The 20,159-nt window shown below is 39.6% G+C and overlaps 1 protein-coding gene across 13 annotated transcripts in view; it reads right to left on the bottom strand.

Moving 5' to 3' along the window:
• Positions 1 to 20,159, bottom strand: part of ADD3 (adducin 3) — a 91,988-nt gene that overhangs the window by 27,337 nt on the left and 44,492 nt on the right. For 2 of the 13 annotated variants that reach the window (XM_056494764.1, XM_056494774.1), the window contains exon 1: positions 12,638 to 12,797. The exons of 8 other annotated variants lie outside the window; for them this stretch is intronic. The gene's annotated coding sequence lies outside the window, so the exon portion shown is untranslated. Of the gene's footprint in view, positions 1 to 1,541; positions 1,946 to 12,637; positions 12,798 to 15,539; positions 15,562 to 20,159 lie in introns of those variants that run through there. 3 more of the 13 variants (XM_056494767.1, XM_056494763.1, XM_056494772.1) reach the window with 3 other exon arrangements.

Genomic DNA, 20,159 nt, shown 5'->3' with positions numbered 1-20,159 from the left:
TGGGTCCAGTTGTTCTTATTAGGTCTGGTTCAATGCCTGCTCTGTTGGGCCCAGGCTGACTCTCATATAACCCCTACTGTTTCCTGGACATTTTTCAAACAAATCAACCATTCTTTTATTATTTATTTGCATCTTCTGATTTTTTTTTTTTTTTTTTTTTTTTTAAGAAAGAGGACATTTATTAAAAATGCCATCAGCTTTAGGGGACCAAAAAAATCAGTACCTCCTTCTCAGCACAGAATCAGCAATAAGACAAAAGTATTTACAGAAAATCCAGATCTCAACATCTATGAATTGTGATAGAGAACCCTCTCCTCCACCTTTCTTTTTGTGTGTGTGTGTGTGTGTGTGCTACATGTGCCTGGAGAAGCAATCAGCTTTGCTGCAAGGGTACTTTTGGCTTCCACCCCCTCCAATGCTGTTTATGAATCAAAGAAAGTGAGGTACCACCTTCCTGAACAGTACTAGCTAACATTTCTCATGCATGCTCCAGAATGGTTGCAGAGACTGAGGCACAGGTAGAAATGAGAGCCCCTATAGCAGCAAGACACTGTATCTTGAGTGGTCAGAATGGACAAACATACACAGAGAAATCAAATATAAACTCAGATCTGATTCCATCCTGGTGAGAGCCATCACTCTTGGTCTGCTGAGGCACACATTTTAGCCCACATTTTGGCCTCACATGCACATGCTGACATACTAAAAAGAGATTAAAAGTTAAAGAAGAGCAGTTCAACTGCTCCAACATTGGGCCAAACTAAGAGCAGAAAGTCAGAATGGATAATGTTTGTTACACAGAATCCTTATCTCCGCTGAAAATACTTTTAAGGACCTGAAAACAAAAAGGCTCACTAGGTCTTGCTACAACGTAATTTGTTAATCTAACTCCACTTCCCCCTCCTAGTTCTGCCCTCCTGGTTCATGCTGAACTGAATTCTGATACAAAAGAAAACAGGTCGTGTCCTCCAGCGCTTTGATGCCTTATATAGCTCATGGGTTTGGCTTCCATATCCTGTTCTGTATTTCATACCCGTAACTGGGCTACAGAGAGAAAGCAGAACATACCCCCTCTGTCAGGGAACTGTGTACCTCTCTGCTAAGGAGTAAGGTTTATTTAATGAAAGCTGCTTTTTTTTTTTTTTTTTTTTTTTTTTTTTTTTTTTTTTTTTTCCCAAAACTTGGAACTGTTGATTTTAGGTTGCAACATTACATCTGAGCATCCACATCTGACACTTTGTAAAGTCTAAGTACCCTGTAGTGCTGCTTTTATTGCAATAACTATTTTGAATGTTAAATCACAACAACAGCTCAAAAATAATAATGAGGTCAGAGAAACAAGAAGTACTAAAGTAAAAAAAGTGCAGGAGACTAAATGTGAGGAAAATTTATATTGAGAAAGAACCCCCCAGAAAGCACTGACTTGATATATTTATATCTTTCATAATGTACTGAATGTATATAAAAATAAATACCACCAGACAGAGTAACAGAAAAGGGACCAAATTATTAGATCACCTAGCAACAGAACATTAACCTACCTTTTATGCTGATCTTTTCTGGCTGATTTCAGACATCTCCATTTTCTCTATGCAGTGCAATCCATCTTACTGAGAGTTCCCAGTGCTGCAAGCCAGCAGTGTGTGCACGGCATCATTAACTGGTGCCACTGATTTGGGGTCTGAGCACTCGAGCTGGGCTACCCCACACCAGAGCAGCTGCCCTCGCAGGAGCACACCGAGCTCTTCTGCTCCTGTGATTCCTCGCTGCTGTTTTTAAGGAACAGTCTGCTCTTTCTCCCCACCGCCCCCCCTCCAATATCTTGTCTGCCAGGAGACTTGTTGGAAGCAAACTGGGCGTCTCTTGATCTCAGTTCCAGCCTCCCTATGAAACAGGTTCCAGTGTGAATCAAAGACTTGGCTTTAGCAAACTCCGTCAGCTACGTACGTCAGCTGGCAGAACACACACACTTCAGGAATATGGGGGAACGGCTGAGAGGGACAGGGAAGTATGTGGGAGAATACGGACAGACAAGAGGGTCACCAATGCTATTTTCTGCCACTAGAAAGTCAACTGCTCATCCTCCCTCCTACACATTGAAGTAATGACACAGAAATGAATAACTGCAACTCTTTTAAGGCAAAAAAAAAAAAAAAAAAAAAAAAAAAGGATAAGTACCTCAAAATTAAATTTATTCGGAAATTCACCTGATGGAGACATCAAATACCATAAATATCTGAGTTGAAAGTGGTTTTTTTTTTTTTTGTTTTGTTTTTTTTTTTTTTTAATCTTACAATGGATTTGGAATTTTCTTACTTTACACATTGTTCAGATGAGTAAGATGTGTGGTCAGATGATAGAATTTTCTGAACTTAATTTGTGTAACTGAAAATACCTAGATAGGCAACGTTTGTTCAAAATTTCCTTAACTGATTTTACTAATATACAGGAATTCCTTACACTAGCACTCAAGCCAAACTACACCCTTAAATTGACAGAAATTAATTTGCACTTAATACTCCTCATAATACCTCCTTCCAGCCTGCCCAGCCATTCAGTCTTTCTCTTGTTATCACATCTTCAGATTCATACCAGCAAATGCTTGTAAGGGGTTTTTAAAGTTTTTTGGGGCTTTTTTGTGTTTGGTTGTTGTTGTTGTTGTTCTTTTAGGGCTTTTTTTTTTGTTTGTTTTTTTTTTTACTTTTTTAAAAAATTGATTAATTTTCAGCTGTATCAGTTAGCCTGACAATTAACTGCATAGCTACACAAATGTTTGTTCTGAAATAATGATGATACAAGAATGTCTAACACCATTTCTTCCAGTAGTAATGCAGCCATAAAAAATTTGTCATACTACAGCCCAAACTGGTTACTAATCAAATAGTCTAATCCAGCACTGCATTTTTAAGTCCCTCTGCTTTTAAACAGAGCAAGCTAATAAAATTATCAGCTCTTTTCAGACACCACATTAAAGAGACTGTCTGGCAGCAAGATATATTTTTCCTAAGAAATAAGTACTCAGGTGCATTCGAACCTTGCTTTTGTGTTGCTAAATGTAAAGCATTATTTTTTCCTCAATTATATCATTCAATGTTAAAGTCAGTACAAACAGTCAAGTTGTGCAACTCACACTTTTCTCAGTGTAAACTGGAATTGAGCCAGACACACTTTATTGTCAAGAAGTAAGAACTAAGTGGGTCGCTAACAACCACACAGAATATGAGAGTTTGAGGCCTGTAGCTTTACCTTTAACTGCAGGGGTGACGTTTTTTCTCTGTTAAGGAAGGCTCCTTATAATACACTCAGCCTGTAGCAGGTGCTGTCTGCACCTCCACATTTGCCAACATTTTTTAGCACAAGCAGTCAGGAAAAAACTTCCGGAGCCTAGAATGCTGGTTTGATGTATCCAATATGCTCTACCACATGGCCATAAAAGCTATTTGCATTGAGTCTCATAAATGAACTTGCATGCTTAAGCCTGTAGACCCAAACTACTTTAATCATTCATATTTTGCTATTCCTTCACTGCTGTGTGAGTTTTTCATGTAAGTAAAGGGAGGGAACACTTGATAAGCAAGTTATCCAGTCACCCTTTTCTGAGAGTCAGTATGATAAAACTGGTCTCAAAAGCACAACCCTGAGAGTTCAGCTCCAAGGTCCACCCTGCCCACTGGGGAACCTTTTGTGCCAAGGGAAGGCAGTACACCACTGGCATGTTGCCATCACTGCATTGTGTGACACCTGAGCAGTCAGCAATGTTATGATTTCCTTGCTCCACTCCATTAAATGTTTTTCTTGTTTTACATGAAAACTGTTAAGATTGTGCAGACAATACGAACATTTTGAGATTGTGATGTTCTGCACACAAAATGTGCAAGTCAGATCAAACCCAGTCAAACAAGCAAACTGGTTACAGAAAAGTAGCAGAGGAGGAATCTAGAATTTGTTGGTGAAACAATTCATGCAGGTGACAATAAAAAGGCCTTTTTTATTTTTAAAGATTCGCCTCTGCTTATCTACATAATCACTTGTACTTAAGTCACCTAAAAATATTTCACGAGTCAGTAGACAACAGAGAGCTAAATTAAAAGATTATGTTCTGGTAGCACTTATCCATATTAAGCTGTGAAAGTAGGCACTAACATAACCCACACACAGAGACAACGGCTGAACAATGTCCCTGTGGCTCTTGAAAAACATGAAACCTGGGTTCCTCCACAGTATAAACTAAGAACTTCACTGTGAAAAAAACTGGAAAAGCTGATTGCAGTCACAACCTTCCATATTTCACAACACTCTTCCTCTCCCTCTCCTGCAAAGTCTCCAGCTTCCTCTGGTGACCTTTTTCTTGGGCTATCCCTGACCTGCACAGATGCAGGGGAAAACAATTCTTCCTTATATGCAGACCTATGTAAGATAACTTACTAACAGCTAGATAAATCAGCTAACTTGCTAATTGTCTGTTATGTAAACACTTAAAAAAAAATCCATCGACTCACATCAACTTGGACAGAGCCATTTGGAGTAACAGGGACTACAAGCCCTCCTGGATCACTGGTACAATGTGTGACATTGGAGAGCAGGGAAACCTCTCATCAATCCCAGGGCACATGAAAAGTCTTTGTGATTTATGGGTGTGTGATGATGCAGAAAAATGTCAAGGCCAAAGCAGCTGCCCCCTGGGTTTTGCTGGAGGGTGAGAGGTTGTGATGGTGGGCAATCCAGATGATCGACACAAGGCAACTGATGGATTTTACAAATATTTACACGAACAACTGATCTTGTGTATGGCAGCACGCAGTCAAACCTTTTTATAGCCCAAACCCCTGGGGTTCCTCTCTCTTCACATCAAATCCCAACCTTTAGCACCACTGACAGCTCATTTAAGACCACCACCATGCACTGACCACAGAGAATTGCAGCTCAACGCCTCCTTAACTCACCAGTGAGCACTGGGAAACCTGGCCAACAGCTAATCTCAGTAGGACAACTGTAACTGGAATCTTGAGAAGATGAAATTGTGCCAGGTCTTCGATCATACAGTCTTCAGTACAAATTGTATCTTTATTAATATTATGCACCACACCCTGTACAACTCTCCCCAGTTCATCTTGGGATCTCTGAATCACTCTACCATAAATTTTATATGAAAAGCAATAACATAAGTCACATTAATATACCAATGTCAGCTTGACTATGTCAGAATAAGTTGGCTAACCTCTCAAAAAAGGAGTTTTAACATTTTACTGACTTATACATCATTCTCACATTAAATAGAAAACAGGAGTATTTAAAAAAAGCTGATTTATGATAGCTATAGTTAAAAACTCAAAATATTTTAGATAAAACAACACAACTATACATATTGATTTCACATATGAAGAAAAGGTTTAGTGGGAATGTTATGGTTGTTTTAAGGTTTTAAATTACAATTTACAAATAGTGATTTTAGGGATTGATGAATGTGCGAGACAAATTCTGCCAGCCAAGCCCAGTCCTGATTGTGCAGCAGGTACATTGCCGCTGACTGGCCATGAATAAGAAAAAAAACAACATTAGGCATTGTGAGAAAAGAGCTTAAAATGCTTTGAAAAGGCAAGCTCAAATGAAGGTGTAGAGGGAAGGCTCTGTTAATAGGACTAACAGCTTATATCAGCCATGAGACGGCATAAGGGACAAAAAATTGCAAATCACTCTTCACAGATTATGCTGAGAGTCTCTTTTTTTTTACCCCATTCAAGACTCCAAGACTTTCTTTTTTCTCCATTACCAAAATTAGTTTTGCCTTAGCACATGGGACAATTTTTCCACTCTTTAGTCCATTTACAAACATTTGTGACTGTCATAACATAACAAGGGAAAAGTTAACAAACACACAGAATTTGATGGAGGTTATAGTTGCATCCCTAATAATTACAAAATTATTATCTGTAGAGGACTTAAGTTACACGTACCTCATGCTACAATTTTTCATTTCTTCCCGACTGCCTTGAGGCAATCCTACCTCTCCCAGTGTACGTGTTTCAGTCCCCCACCTCTGAAAATACCATTCCCTAATTGTGCTAAGCACATCTCTCCATGAACCTTGAGTCTACAGTGGTTACACAAAAGCATCAGGGTTAAAAATAATCTGGGGGAGGAGAGCAGGGGAAAGTGTGGAGCAGAGCAGGGCCACAAAGGCCTGGCCGACCTACTCAAAAGTTCAAAAGGCAACTACTTGATTAGCTGCAGCATTAATTATCCTTCCAGGGAAATCCCTAGGATTTACAGTAGTGAGAAACACATTTTTGGTTAATACTGTCTTCATCTTGCTTGAAAATCATTAACCCACACCCCCAACAAACTACTCAACTAACATATGCAAGAAGTTTCATTTGCTTTCAAAGTTTAACCTGTATTAATATGCACATCAATCTCAATTGTCTTGGCCTGAATTTGACCTCCTTCTTGTCTCTGCCACCTTTTGCTCATGGTATTAGAAAAGTACATTGAATTTAGAGAGCCAAAGGTCTTCCACACCTTCAGGAATGAAAAACTATTCCACTGAATTTCAAGCAAGCCCAGCTGATGGCAGAGGGTCACTTTGGACTTAAACACAGCACTGAACAAAGGAGGAGATGTGCCCAGAGTAGCAGCCAGCATATCTCTGAACAAGTGCTGAAGATTCACTAACAAAAGCTTTGGTAAGACACACAGTGAGGGGTAGGGTGAGTCAGCATCAAGCCTGGTAGTAAGAGCAATATTTTAAAAGTCAAAAGCAGAATATATAAATATTTAATAATTAGGTTACTATTATTTTCCAGTGCAAGCAATTATCTACTGTTTTCCCATAATTCTTCTTGTTCATCATTGCCTGTAAGCCCTGGAAACTTGGATACAATAAAAGACACTCCACAACAAACTACTCTGGTATTACAGAGCATGGATGCATCCTGGCATGCTACACAAAATCATGGGGACTTACACACATCTGTGATTGTTCCTAGAATGGAAAACCAGCTGACATTGAACACTCGTCCTAGAGATTTAAACCATCCTCTCTTTTGATCTCAGTTGCATGAAGCATTAATATTTCATGTCTGAAGAGGAGATGGTGCAATGAACTGAGAACAAAACTTCCCAGCAAAGGTGGTACAAGCAACCATCCACCCCAGACTGCTTCAGAAGACACTCACTTTACACTACAGCATTGTCATGCAAGTGAAGAAAAGCTTCTTGGTTTCTCCTCTAACCAGGGACTTGAAGGAGCTGCAGCACCAATAACTCAGAATTCCAGTTGCAAAGACTCTCAGTTGCAATTCTGAAGGCACGTGCAGCCTTTGATCAGTCACATGCAGCACTAAAGACTCTCCCTCAAATCATTTCCCAAACAATTCTTCCAGTTTTGACTTCTACTGGGTTTTTTTTGTTTCTAATTTCAAGAATATTTTGAAATCAACAAATATATATTAGACGGATCTGACTCCTAGATAAACTAAAAAAATAGCATAAAGAAATAAAATGTATTTTAGATAAAACTAAATACTTAAGAGTAATTTTATTTGAATTTCCAAAGCTCATTACTAAACTTGACCTGAAAATGCTATTTGCTTGTTTGCATTTAAACCTGTGTATGTTTATACTGAGTAGAAATATCTGACATTATCCATGGGCTGAAGTTCAGAGCCTGAAATGTAGGGGCAAATTCTTCTCTCAACTCTAACATTGAGAATTAAAAGCAACAAATTTAAAACTCAATGAGCAATTTTTAGAAAAATGACATTATGTTGTGAGCTTTTTTTTCTGAATACTTGAATAAATGATGGAAATCATCCTACGTAAATAGCATTTCACCTTATACCATTAGAAAATCATTGATGATACAGAAAAATGTCTACATCCACTTGATGAATAAAGGTAAGTAACATCTTTTCTAGATCTTTCAATTTGTTGGTTTTTTTTTTTCACTTTTGTGTAGGGTGCTTTGTGGGGTTTTTTTATAAACATCTGTAAAACCTAACTGTTCAAAGAATTAAAGATCTCCATGCAAGAACATGCCCAAAATCGACCACAAAACTTGATTAATAAAGTGCTGAATAATAGGTGATTAGATGCTTGCCAAGGGCTCCTTCATGACAGCTCTCCCAGATGTGCTGGAATGCTGCAGAGGACAACACTGACCCAGGGCAGCCAGAGCTCTGCCTTAACCACAGCGGGGATGAGAGGAACCACATCTTTTTTTTGGAACCCATTTCTTAATCCAAAGAGGAAAAAAGGAAACTGCAGGACTAATCTGATCTCAGGAGTTTGATCTCAAAGGTTTCTGGAAGAGAAATAGTAGGGGCTGCTTTTAGAGTTGGGCAGTACTTAGATTTATTTTTTCCTGTAAGATGCATTCCTTTAACTTGCTAATTTCTTGCATCACTTTGGGCAGTGAGATAGCTGGATTTCTATTTTAATTTTAATTACTGAGTGATGCTTCCAGTGTGCATTGAAACAAGCATGTAAGATGCCATTTGTGGGTTGCTGTGGGTTTATAATTTTATTCTTTTTAATTCTCTGGCAAATTGCTAAGGAATTTTGATTTTGGCCTTCCTCATCAGTACATTTTTTCTCTCTGTGATGAATTATCAAAACTAATCAAAGTTTGTACTGCAAAGCAGCCAGTATAATGTGATGAAAGCATGCAAAGTTTTGTGTTAGATGAACAGACTTTTTCTTGAGACTTCTGGCTTCAGACACAGAAAAGTGGAATTCATAATGAGAAACACTCCTACCTGGCAAATAGAGTCACTCAGAGTGCAATTATGCAATTATACAATTATGCTGGATGAAACATAAAGAAAGGCTTTCATTACATCTATCCTGTGTTCATTTCCATGTCATATTCAACATGTTGTTTGCAACTGTGTGATACTGGACTGGAAGACCAGTGGTTTCTAGAAGGCTAAAATGAATGGTTTATTTTTTTGAAGTTATTTTTAACTGTCACATTCACTGGATATGAAGCCTTTAATAATTATACATGTGATATATAAATAGGAAAACATGAGAAATAAGTAAACAAACAAAGCTATCCCTTCCTGGCTGCTCCTGGTATGGTGCAGCAGGTCATGGGCATGCCTGGCTGTCCAAAAGTAAATCAGCAGCCATCCTGAGCTAACTGCACATTCCACCTTTTCATTCTTTGTTAGAAACTGTCACTCACAACAATAAGTTTTCCAAGTTGGCTGTTTCATCCTTGTATCCACAAAAACTAATTTCTAAATGCTGCCTTGTGTAATTATGACAGCACTTTCACAAGCTCAGAAACACAATGCCTTAATTTTACTTGTCTATTTAAGATCATAGTATTTTATACACCAAAAAGGTTTTTGTCCTTTTTACAGCAAAGTATGTTTTAGTCTTTAAAACTGAGAACATAAATTGTCTCTTGATTCTGCCAACCTGTGATCAAGTTCAATTTATTATCTATACTTAACCTGGACTTTTTTTTAGTCAGTATTCTACAATCAGATGGACTGAGCAACTTGTACTTCAAGTACTAAGGATGCTGCTCAGCATCAGAATCTTACATCTATAACCAGATATCAACTTCTGTAAAGCACAAGCGAATCCTGTTTTTACATTTGTACCAAGTTTGGCTTAAAGTAACCAAAAGGTTCAAAAGTTAAATGGCAGGAATGAATACGTGTGCAGTGTGATCAGTATGATCTCATTTTCACAGAGCAGCAGGTGAATAAACAGTACCTGGACCTGTCTCTGACCTGCAGCATGAGCCCAGACATAGGTTTAAAATAACCTCCCATGATAATGAAGCTGTGAACAAGCATAATTTTGCTAACATGGACAAACAAAGGGGAACTTGGATAATCCTGTAGAAGAGCCAATAATTTTATTTTTTCTTAATAAGTAGCGTTTGTGCCCATGGTGGGAGTGCTTCCTGAAACATGAACAAAGAAATAGGTATGTTTGGAAATTTAAATTTGTAGGATAAATTTAAAAACAGCACAAACCCCCAAAGCATACTAAAGGCCAGTGTTAAAACTGGTATCTATAAATAGCATAAGTTCATAGTTCTGAGAGGAAACCAGCATTCAAATTCCCCAAGTGCCTGTGAGCAATTACCTGAGTTAGTTCTACCTGAGCAATAAAAGCACTCAACAAAAATGAGAAATGTACTAGGAGCAGCAGAAAGGTTGATTTCTTTTTTTGTCCTCTTCTTCCATTTCCAATTGCATCATTACCACTAACAGAAAGATAAGGCAATTCAAATGATGACACTCAAGTGATCCCATGTTAAAAAAAAAAAAAAAAAAGAGAACCACATTTTCATTGTTATTCTTGCATCTCATCTGACCTCCTCAGTATAACAATGAAAAAGACAAGGAGGGAAAAAAGAGGAGAGAAAACAAAAGACCAAACCAAAAACCTGAACAAATAACTGCACAGGCTCAGGGTATCAGTTAAGAAATATAGCTGCTCTGAAACACTTAAAGAGAATACAAAAGGGCCTCTACAATAGTATAACCTTTGCCTCTGTCTGCCAGCATCACAGTTTACACGGTTTCCATGGAAACCCTCTGCAAACATATGAATGTGCTTGTTGCGTTAGATGTCGAACAGAAAATCCTTTGTGGCAACTCTGGAGGGCCATGGCCAGTGCCAACCTCCCAGTGGAATAATGCCCTTCACTATGCCTTGCCCAGCAGGCTCATGACACACTCGCTCACATGGCACAGCTGCTGCCACCGCTTGTTTTTCCCCAACTGATAAAAAAGAAGAAAAAGAGGAAAAAAGGAATATGCACATCATAACTATTAAATATTTCCTCCTTCATGGAGAGCTCGTTTTGCCTTCACCAAACTGACAGCAAAGTCTTTGGTCCTGGACTCTCAGATGCAATACAGGAACTGTTCAGTGAGGACTGACTGGGAGGCTTCCAGCAGGCTTCTACTCAGGGCATTGGGAATACATTTGCATATTGAGTAGATAACTACCCAGGAAGAAGATGCCACAATTCTTCATTATTATGTGCTTTGAGAAAAACACATTAAAAATACACATAAAATCTCAGCATGCAATAGGTACATCAGTCCAGAAGATAAAATGAGTTTCATCATCTTGTTATTTATCGTCATAGAAAGACCAACTCACCTACAAATAACTGACTGGATGGGCTCCTCTTTCAGCCCTGGAGGCAGGAAAATTCTACCCAAGACAGTGAAGTGTCATCAAGAGGGGTAGTTTCTTTTTGTTGTTGTTGTTAGGGGTATGCGTGCAAGTGAAAGCTGAGGAACTAAAAGAGTGGTTTCGATTTACAAAAGAGGAGTATTGCTACTGGCAAATATCTGAATGTTCTGGATTTTCTCAAAATTCATGTCCACTCTGTAGCTCTACATATTTTACCAGCATGGAAATATGAGCACTTCTAATAAAAGTGCACCTTTAAGACCAGCAGCATACATACCTGGAACACACCTTCTTTGTAGGCTAAAACATTGCCCTACAACCTTATTCCTCTGAAAAAACAAATTTTTGGTACAGCAAGTTAGACATTAGAAAAAGCTTTTCACCCAGAGGGTGGTTGGACACTGAACAGCTCCCCAGGACAGTGGTTGCAGCAGCACGTCTTACAGAGTTCCAAAAGTGTTTGGACAATGCTCTTGGGCACACTGTGTGATTCTGGGGGATGTTTCTCCTCAGGCCTAAGAATTTGACTTGATTTTCATGTCTCCCTTTCAACTCAAGTGTGTTCTGTGATTCTGGGACTCTAATATCTGAGATATCAATGGCACAATCTAGCTAATTGCTTATAGAAGTGCACAGCTTCAGGGAGATGATCCCTCAGGGAGGATGCCACCTCAGGGAGGAGGCCAAGATCAAAGATGAAAGTCTCTGTACGCTGCATGGGATGTGAAAGCCTGCCTGTGCCATTCCACGTAGAACTGGGGAGGTCAGCACCTTTCTGCAGGTGACCAGACACTTCACCTGCCACTCAGCCATTTCCAGCCCCTTTCACTGTCAGTGACAAAACCCAGCAACGTAACAGCTTTGTCTGAAAAGGTAAAGAATTAAGGAAAGCAGATTTTGTACCAGAACGAGAAACCAAACGGAATAGTTTTAACTCTGCCAGCCCCCTGTTTTTGTGTTTACTTCTTTCCCTTTCCCAGGGACGGCGCTGAGGGAAGCCCTCCCCGCTCCCCCATGGCCGCCCTCACCTCACACCGCCACCAGCCCAGGCCCCAGGCAGCAGCTGCCAAATTAACTGAGGGCAGCCAGGCTCTCCTTTTAGCCTCGCCTGCACAGCACAGTGACGCGGGGTCACTCAAAGCCCGTGTTGTTCCAAGGCTCTAATAACCCATTGTTCCCCCGCGGTTGCCTCAGCGAGATAAAACGAAAGGCCGCGTTTTCCGAGGGTAAGCGAATTCCCGCTGCCAGCCAAGGGCTCGGCCTCACGCCGGGGCCAGCCCATCCCGCGGCTCGCCGGGGACACGGTGGGTTTGTTTTTGTTCCTGGGGGTTTGCAGAAACATCTGCTCAGGGAAGGGATGGCGTGGGGCTCACCATCACCTTCCCCACAAAGCCGCGTTTGGCCCCTCCGCACTCGGATCTCGCTGTAAAGACTGACAGTCCCACAGCTAAAATCCGGCCCCTACCTGCTAGATGTTTATAATCTGCTTCCTGCCCGAGGTTGCAGAAGGACCGAAAATCTAATGGTTGCTACTGTAAGCTTCCCAGGAGAGGGGAGCCACAGCGTGGGCTCAGGGCTGAAGCACCCCCAGCATCACATCCACCAGGCTGCAGGTAACAGTGCGTAAGTACTGGGAGGGGAGAAAGGACACAACAGGCAGAAATTAACCCAACAATACAGGAAATTATAAGATTGAAAAGTCACCTGTTTTATATTTTCACCACATCCTCTTGTCCAATAATGAAGTCCAGTGAACATCATTAACATTCCGCTAATGAGACTCCAACTGCCCAGAACAGCAATAACGAACGTGAGCTCTGTTTCCACCAAATCTACCAGAAAGATTTTTAAGGGTCTGCTTTCCCACTGACACAAACACATGACTCCCATTAGCTTTAATAAAGGAGCAGTGCATTCAGTGGGAGAGAAACTTCCCAGGGTTGCATAACTGAACTGTAGCATGCCCAAGACACAGTATAGACTGCTAAAAGAAGTTAGCAGTCCCAAAACTACAGGGACTGCCAAATTCTTCCATTACTTTCCCATTAACTTTTGTCATAGTTCAGACTTCCTTGCTTTAGGCCAATGAGAGTACTGAAAGCTTTTTTTATGAAAGAAAAATGGAAAAGTAAATTTTTTAATGGAAGAGCAAATCAGACATTGGGATGTTTAGATTCTATTTTTAGGCTGAAAAAAATACAACTTCAGATATGCACTTTCTTTATCTTAATGCATTGTCCCTACATACTATTCTTGACTCCATGGTATATAAATTCTTACTTTTCTAACAATGCAAATTTGTTGACAGGATGACAGGTTAAAGTTTATCTTTCAGGCTGCTTCCCTTGCCCCAGTCACAAAAATCTAGTTATGTCAATTTATGTCCCTTTCAGTGCTCAGTGAGGCGAGGAAATGGAGTGGAGTGCCAGAATGTGGAAACAATGCAAAAAAACTAATGCCAGAACTCAGTATCTGCCTCCTAGGCTAAGCTCTGCTTGCCCTCACAAAGCTTTGGGATTATTACTGCGTATCTCAAAACTGTGTTTAAGAAAAACCTTCATTCCAGATGTTGAAAGCATGATTAATCTACTAAAAGTTAGAAGCTTTTTGTACATCTCTTTTCCCCAGTTTATTTATTTTAAAACACGGGTACTAAGTTCTTTTCCTAAGTTCTTTTTCCTCTGACCAGGATGCATGTATGCTTTTGGATACTAGGAAATTGAATTTAATTAACAATTTAAAACTAGTTGGTCATGCCTTTACCATAAGAATGTCTCTGATGTAATCAAAGAAATTCAATACAATTGCAGTATACATGAATGAAGGCTGCCTCATGCACTCTGCTACAGCTTTAAATGAGAATACTCTTCTCTATTATCTATCACATTGCAATGACTAATATGGGAGAATATCTAGTCTGCTACTACTCACACACATGATAAAAACCCATTAGCACACATACTCACAGAAGTTGAACTACTTTGACAAAGTAAAGAGAGATGAGGAACTACAGTGCAACAATTGCTGTAACTGTGCGACCAGTAATGAGCTGTTTTAGAGCCATGTGTTAAAACATATCAAGATTACCAACCTATAAAAAACCCAAAAGCCATCAACAATTCAAAAAAAACAACCTAAAGCCAAACTCAACCACAAACCAAAACATAATTGATTCATTTTATTTCACAGACTAAAAACCTCAAAGGTACAGGGACCCTGGTACTGCAGCACAGCAGAATGAGCCCTGTGCCCCATGTGGCTGTGCTCACTTTAGCTGCCAACAAACACTCAAAACTCTGAGCCCAGTCCTACTGAGTCTGGCATTCTCCTTGGCTTAGCAGAAGCAAAATCAGATCTCATTTCCTAAAAAAAAAACCCAAACAAAACCAACAAACCCCAACCCATCCCATAATATGCAGAACGACCAATGCCAACAGACTGATTTATGGATACATGATACTAACTACAGTGGGAAACTCCATTCAAACACAGAAACTGTAACTCACCAGTCATGTCACAACACTGAAGATAAAAATCATGCTGGTGTCAAATAGAAGACACTCAAATTACAAGACAACTATCTGCAGAATCCATCCCCAACCGTTCTGTCAAACACACAACTGCAATAGCACAAAGCATCTTTATGACAGGAATAAAAGGCTCTTTAAATGCTCCTTTTATTTTTTATTGAATGAACCCACTCTTACACAAAGTTCACTCAACGATGTCTCGGGCTTTAGTACAGCCAAATCCTGTATTTCATTAGTCAACTATGGCTTGTCAGTCACACACAGAGCAATCTGAAGTATTTATTAACTGCATACAATTTCTTCATGTAGCAGGTCAGGTTGTTTAAGAAACTGAACTTATTACTATACTGATAAATGCAGTTGTCAGGAAGACAAGAATCTTTTCAGTGTTACACCACAGCTGACCAAACACTTCTCTGCTCCAAGTCACTGGCAAAACCCACAGGGAGTTACAAACCAAAGCCACAGACTCCTCCCAGCCACAGTGTCAGCTTCAGCATTTTCTGTAGTTGACTCTTCTCACAGATCAGTAATCTTTACTAACAGTGTTCCTCCCTCCAAGGAAGCACACTGCACCACACCTCCCAATTGTTTTAGAAGTACATATATACAAAGACCACAGTTGAGAAAGATACTATCAGATGTACCGAGTCCAGAGAAATCTTGTCCTAAATATTTTTCAAGCTTATTCATGAGAAAAGGGTGGAGAAAGAAACCGCAGCTAAAAGATTCACAAACATGAACTTATTTACAGGTTTGCAAAGCAAATCATGCCACCAACCTGTCATGTAACCCACAGGAAAACACAGCGCAGACAGTCTAGATCAAGATACTCACTGTTGGATGAAATTAAATTGCCCAGCCACTACATGAATTCCTTAAAACTGGTTGGATTTTTTTGCCACTCCTAATCTTGCAGTCAGACAGGCATTAGATTAAAGTGAAGGCAAAGCAGAGAACAACCAGTTTCTAAACTTTAACAACTTGTTACACGCTGGGGCAATTAAGAACACTGTTCCCATACACTGTTTATTGCCTTGAAAGGATCACCAGTTGGTTACAGGCCATAAAAACAACTGCAACTCTGTAATTCCTTAAATATTTACTAACAAGATGCACCAGAATGCAAACCCCAGAACTCTATACTCAGACCTTTCTGTCCAAACACAACTTGACAAAAAGACCTTCTGGCAAAACCATTCCAGAATGTTTTTACTCTGGTTTTACTCTGCTTTTTCTCCCCTCCCTATAACAACACCCACTCTTCCAAACAAATAAGTAATCCAGTGTTGCACAGGAATTTTAATTGTTTCCATAACTTCTGCTACCTGCCAAAAAAGTACTTAGTATGACAGATATGGAGTGGAGTGCCTATGATACATGCATATTTATAATAAGATAGGAACATACATATGCATATGTATAACATACAACTTATGTAATAGTTAACTTTTGTACAGCTATTAAAACTAGAAGCCTTTCAAGGACGCAACCTTCGTTCTTTGAAGTAACAGCCATGATTTGAGTTACTGACTCTCTGGCTCAGATTTACAATCAAATTACTACAGCTGAACTTCCTGCATACCATGTGAGCCAGACTTGGGGTGGTGTCCCCTTGCGTGGTGTTAGCTACGACAGACACAAGGTTGCAGCGGAAATCCCTTGCATGGAAAGGATATAAAAAAATCCTGAAAAACTAGGATATAAGGATGCACTCCTTTGTATTTGCTGGAAGTAAAATCCCACAGCTCTCTGCAGCAGTCTCTGCAAGAGTTTGGCTGATGTGGGTGCTGAGACTGAAAGTTTGGCTCCTTTCAAGAGTTGTGCAATTTTGATTAATTTATTTATTAAGATCTTGGTCTGTCAACCCTTCCTCACTCTGAACAGTATTTACCACAAATAATGGCCCTGGTTTCAGTGGGACCTTTGAAATACTCATCTTAGGGTACAAGGAGTTACACAACCCAAGCTGGTGGGGACATTTTCAGCGTATTTGTGCAACTTCATTTATTTAGTTGTTAAGACCAGGTCTTAAAACAACAAAACCTCATTTGAGTATTTGTTTAAACAATCCATTCTAGGATTAGAGTATTTATAAATATACGTTACGCAAATACTTCATATTAGTAAAATACCTTGGAGAGTTGTAATTATTTTGGCAAAGAGCTTAGAGATCTTCCCCTGAGTAAACTGCATGGCAGCATAAGCCTGCTAGTAGGGGAGGTGTAATAATTCTATGAAACAAAAGTACATTTAAAACAGTTTAATAGACAAGGGGAAAAATATCTGTTGCACTTTCATACTGGAAGCTCACAAAATATTATCTTCAACAACAGGTACCACACATTTTTCCACTGATTTTACAACTAAGCCCAGCATGCTGCAGCTTCTGAGAGCATTAGGGCTTAGAATCTACTTTTGACAGCATTTTTTGATTTGTGATGGGTGGTTTGTTTTTGGATTGTTATGGGCTGGGTGAAGCCCTGAGGCAGACATGCAGCCCTGTTGATAACATATGTATTTTCCAGCCCCGTGATAAATTTCCCATAACTGCTAGCCTGGAACTTGACTTTCAGCAAGTTGACTGTTTCACATTTGGCTAAAGCAGCATCAGACCGTTTTATAAATTAGCTCCAAGAGTATACATGGAATACAACCATTTTCATAATAGATTGCTTTCAACGCTCAACATCAGACTCCTATGTTCAGAAAACAATGATTATTGCTTTCAGAAATCCTAATCTCCTCAAACAGATTTTTTTCTCAAGCTGAAAATCCAAAGTCAAAAATTAATTTTGCAAGATGCACCTGGAATTTGAATATCGACGTCAACAGTGCTGGTTGTTACAGCTTAGGAGAGGTTTTACTTCGTATGCAAATCCTAATCTACAGATATATTTCAGTACTCTACATTACTCCCACTGAGAAGGTCTGTGCTGTTTTCAAAGCCTTAAAACCTTGCCTTTCACAGCTGCAAAGGAAATGACAAGAGAAGAAAAACACAGCCCAGTGCATATCAGCAATTAATTCCATCCACAACTGCCCAGCTGTTTGTGCACAGAGGAACTGGGCCGTTTCCCCTCGGAGCTTGGGCCACTGAAAGCTGATACGGCACTTTTGGAGATGGGGGCTGCTGGTAACGCGTCAGGAATGCGCGCGAGATCGCAGGGCTGAAGGGGAAGAAATGAAATCCAGACTGGAGTGCTGAGTATCTGTGTTATGGGGATAAAGTTATCTGGGGGAGAGGGAGGCCGAGGGGGGACGGGGAGCTGCCAGCAAAGCCAGGCTCAGCATGCAGGACACAACCATCAGTGGCAGAGACAAGGTGGGATAAGCTCAGAGACCTGCACGTCTATGTCAGCTCTGCCAAGATGTTTTCACCTGCCTGACACCAGATAGGTGGATCTGGGGGCACTTTACAAAAGCTGTTACTTTCACTTGAGATCATGCTTTCTCAGCAGAATTGCTATAGAGACTTGGCTCCATCTGTACCAGAGTAAGACTTATTGGTGAGAAATTACGACTTATTGTTAAGTTATCTCACCAATGCTTGCAGCCCTGAAGCCCCAGAATTTAAAGCAGAATTCAGTCCTTCAGAGTCTTTCCTATGAATGAAATCCCCTCATTCCACCCTCCCTTGGGATTTCAGGAAAGGCATAGAGTCTATAAAAGAGGGATGCTCTTGGTACCATCAACAAACCCCACCCTGTTGAGCCCTGGAAATTTCATCCCGCTCAAACCCACCAGTTTACACGAAGAGCTCATTTTTTCCTCTAATACATATAAAAACTCAAAACAACTTGTATTTTTTCCCTCTGTTCATCCAAGGCAGTCCCCATTTAAAAATTCCAAATTGATTCCTTCTTGCTGGGTAAAGCCATGCACAGCAAAACATTTCTAATATATATTATTGGCATTTTTTTCTTCAGCTCCAACATCACCAAAAAAATAGCTCCTTTGATTTTTAGTACCATTTTCATTGGATGGGGCACTCAATCCTCTCAAAACTGCACAGGTATTCAGAAGAATGACACTAATAAGAAAGTATTTTCACTAGATCATTTATAAGACCAGTTAGAAGAAACTATCACAGGGCTATTCCCTCTACAAAAAAGCAATGAAGTACCAGCTTGTGTATTTTGCTGAATAAACTGAGTCTGCTAAAACTACACGCTTGTGCCCCATGCATGGAAAGAAAAACATTCTGCAGAAATAAGACTGTGATATAATGTCCATACAGTAACAAAACAAATGGTAGAAAAATATCCTTCTAGCAAACAAGATTGATGAAATATTTAAGCATTACCTTTTCAAAAAAGGATCTCTAAAGTTTAGAGCTATGTTTAGAGCAATTGGTATCATCTCCAAAACCACTTACAAGCATGCAATGTTATCAATTGGAAAATAGAAAAGCAGAGGACTTTCAGTAATTTACAGCTTCACAAGGAAACTAAATCCAAATCCTATGGTTGACTGGAAGATATGAATTTGTACAAACAGCTTAAAATACCATCCTTTTTTCTCTTTTGGAACCAATGACTCAATAAAGGGTAAATAGAAGCAGCACATTTTAAAATCAGAAACATAGCACAATTTAGACTGCCTGTAATCTCACTATATTGCTGCATGAAGAGTTCCACTGCTGCTGGAAAGAAAGAACAGCACTCTTCTTCCCACAATTTCATTTTTAGCTACTCAACATTGAGCAAATCCGTTGGGGGATGATTCCCTACATTGCTTATTGTCTGCCACAGCAAAACCTAGCTTTCTCATATATTAGAAACATGCACAGAAAGTTTCTGGAGGTGATCAGTCAATCACATGACACAGAGCAATGCCAAGACCTCCAAGGTATGTAGGCCATCTTCCCATCACCATTAGTTCTTTTCACATGAAGTTCAGCAATGCAAATAACTGTATTTCTTAATATCCTACTTATCCTAAACACTGGACAATACAAAACAAAGGTATTTTAAAGCAGCAGAACACAGAGAAGTCTTTAAAAATCACATAATTATTAAAGACTTTTTTAAACCTACCTCAAAATGGAAGATATCTCAGTAAAGAAGGGAATAGGGATAGAGCTGCAGATGCCTTAAAAATTATGTAGCTTAAAAATTACTCTTCCCCCAGTCATACTAATTAGAATTGGTGTTAGTTATTGATTTCAAATTTGTTTCTCAGGCTCAGTTTTCAGCAATATTTTGATCTAAGACTGTGAAAATACTGATAGATGTTAAAAGTGATAACAGTTTCACTGCATCAGTAGAACTCAGCTGAGAACTACAAATAGAAATCATTCAAGTGAATATTGCATGTGCACATATGCCAACTGGCTAACTAAGCACAGCTCTTCAGTGACTAGTCTCTTCTCTTTGCTACTTCTTCTCTAGTGCAAAATTCTCTCCTGTGAAGCAAATCTATCCAAGATCTATGTACTCCGTAAAAGCTTGAAAT

This window comes from Oenanthe melanoleuca, chromosome 6, assembly GCF_029582105.1.
Source record: "Oenanthe melanoleuca isolate GR-GAL-2019-014 chromosome 6, OMel1.0, whole genome shotgun sequence".
Taxonomy (NCBI): domain Eukaryota; kingdom Metazoa; phylum Chordata; class Aves; order Passeriformes; family Muscicapidae; genus Oenanthe; species Oenanthe melanoleuca.
Note: the sequence above shows the minus strand (reverse complement) of the source record. Positions and strands in the feature narration are given on the sequence as shown.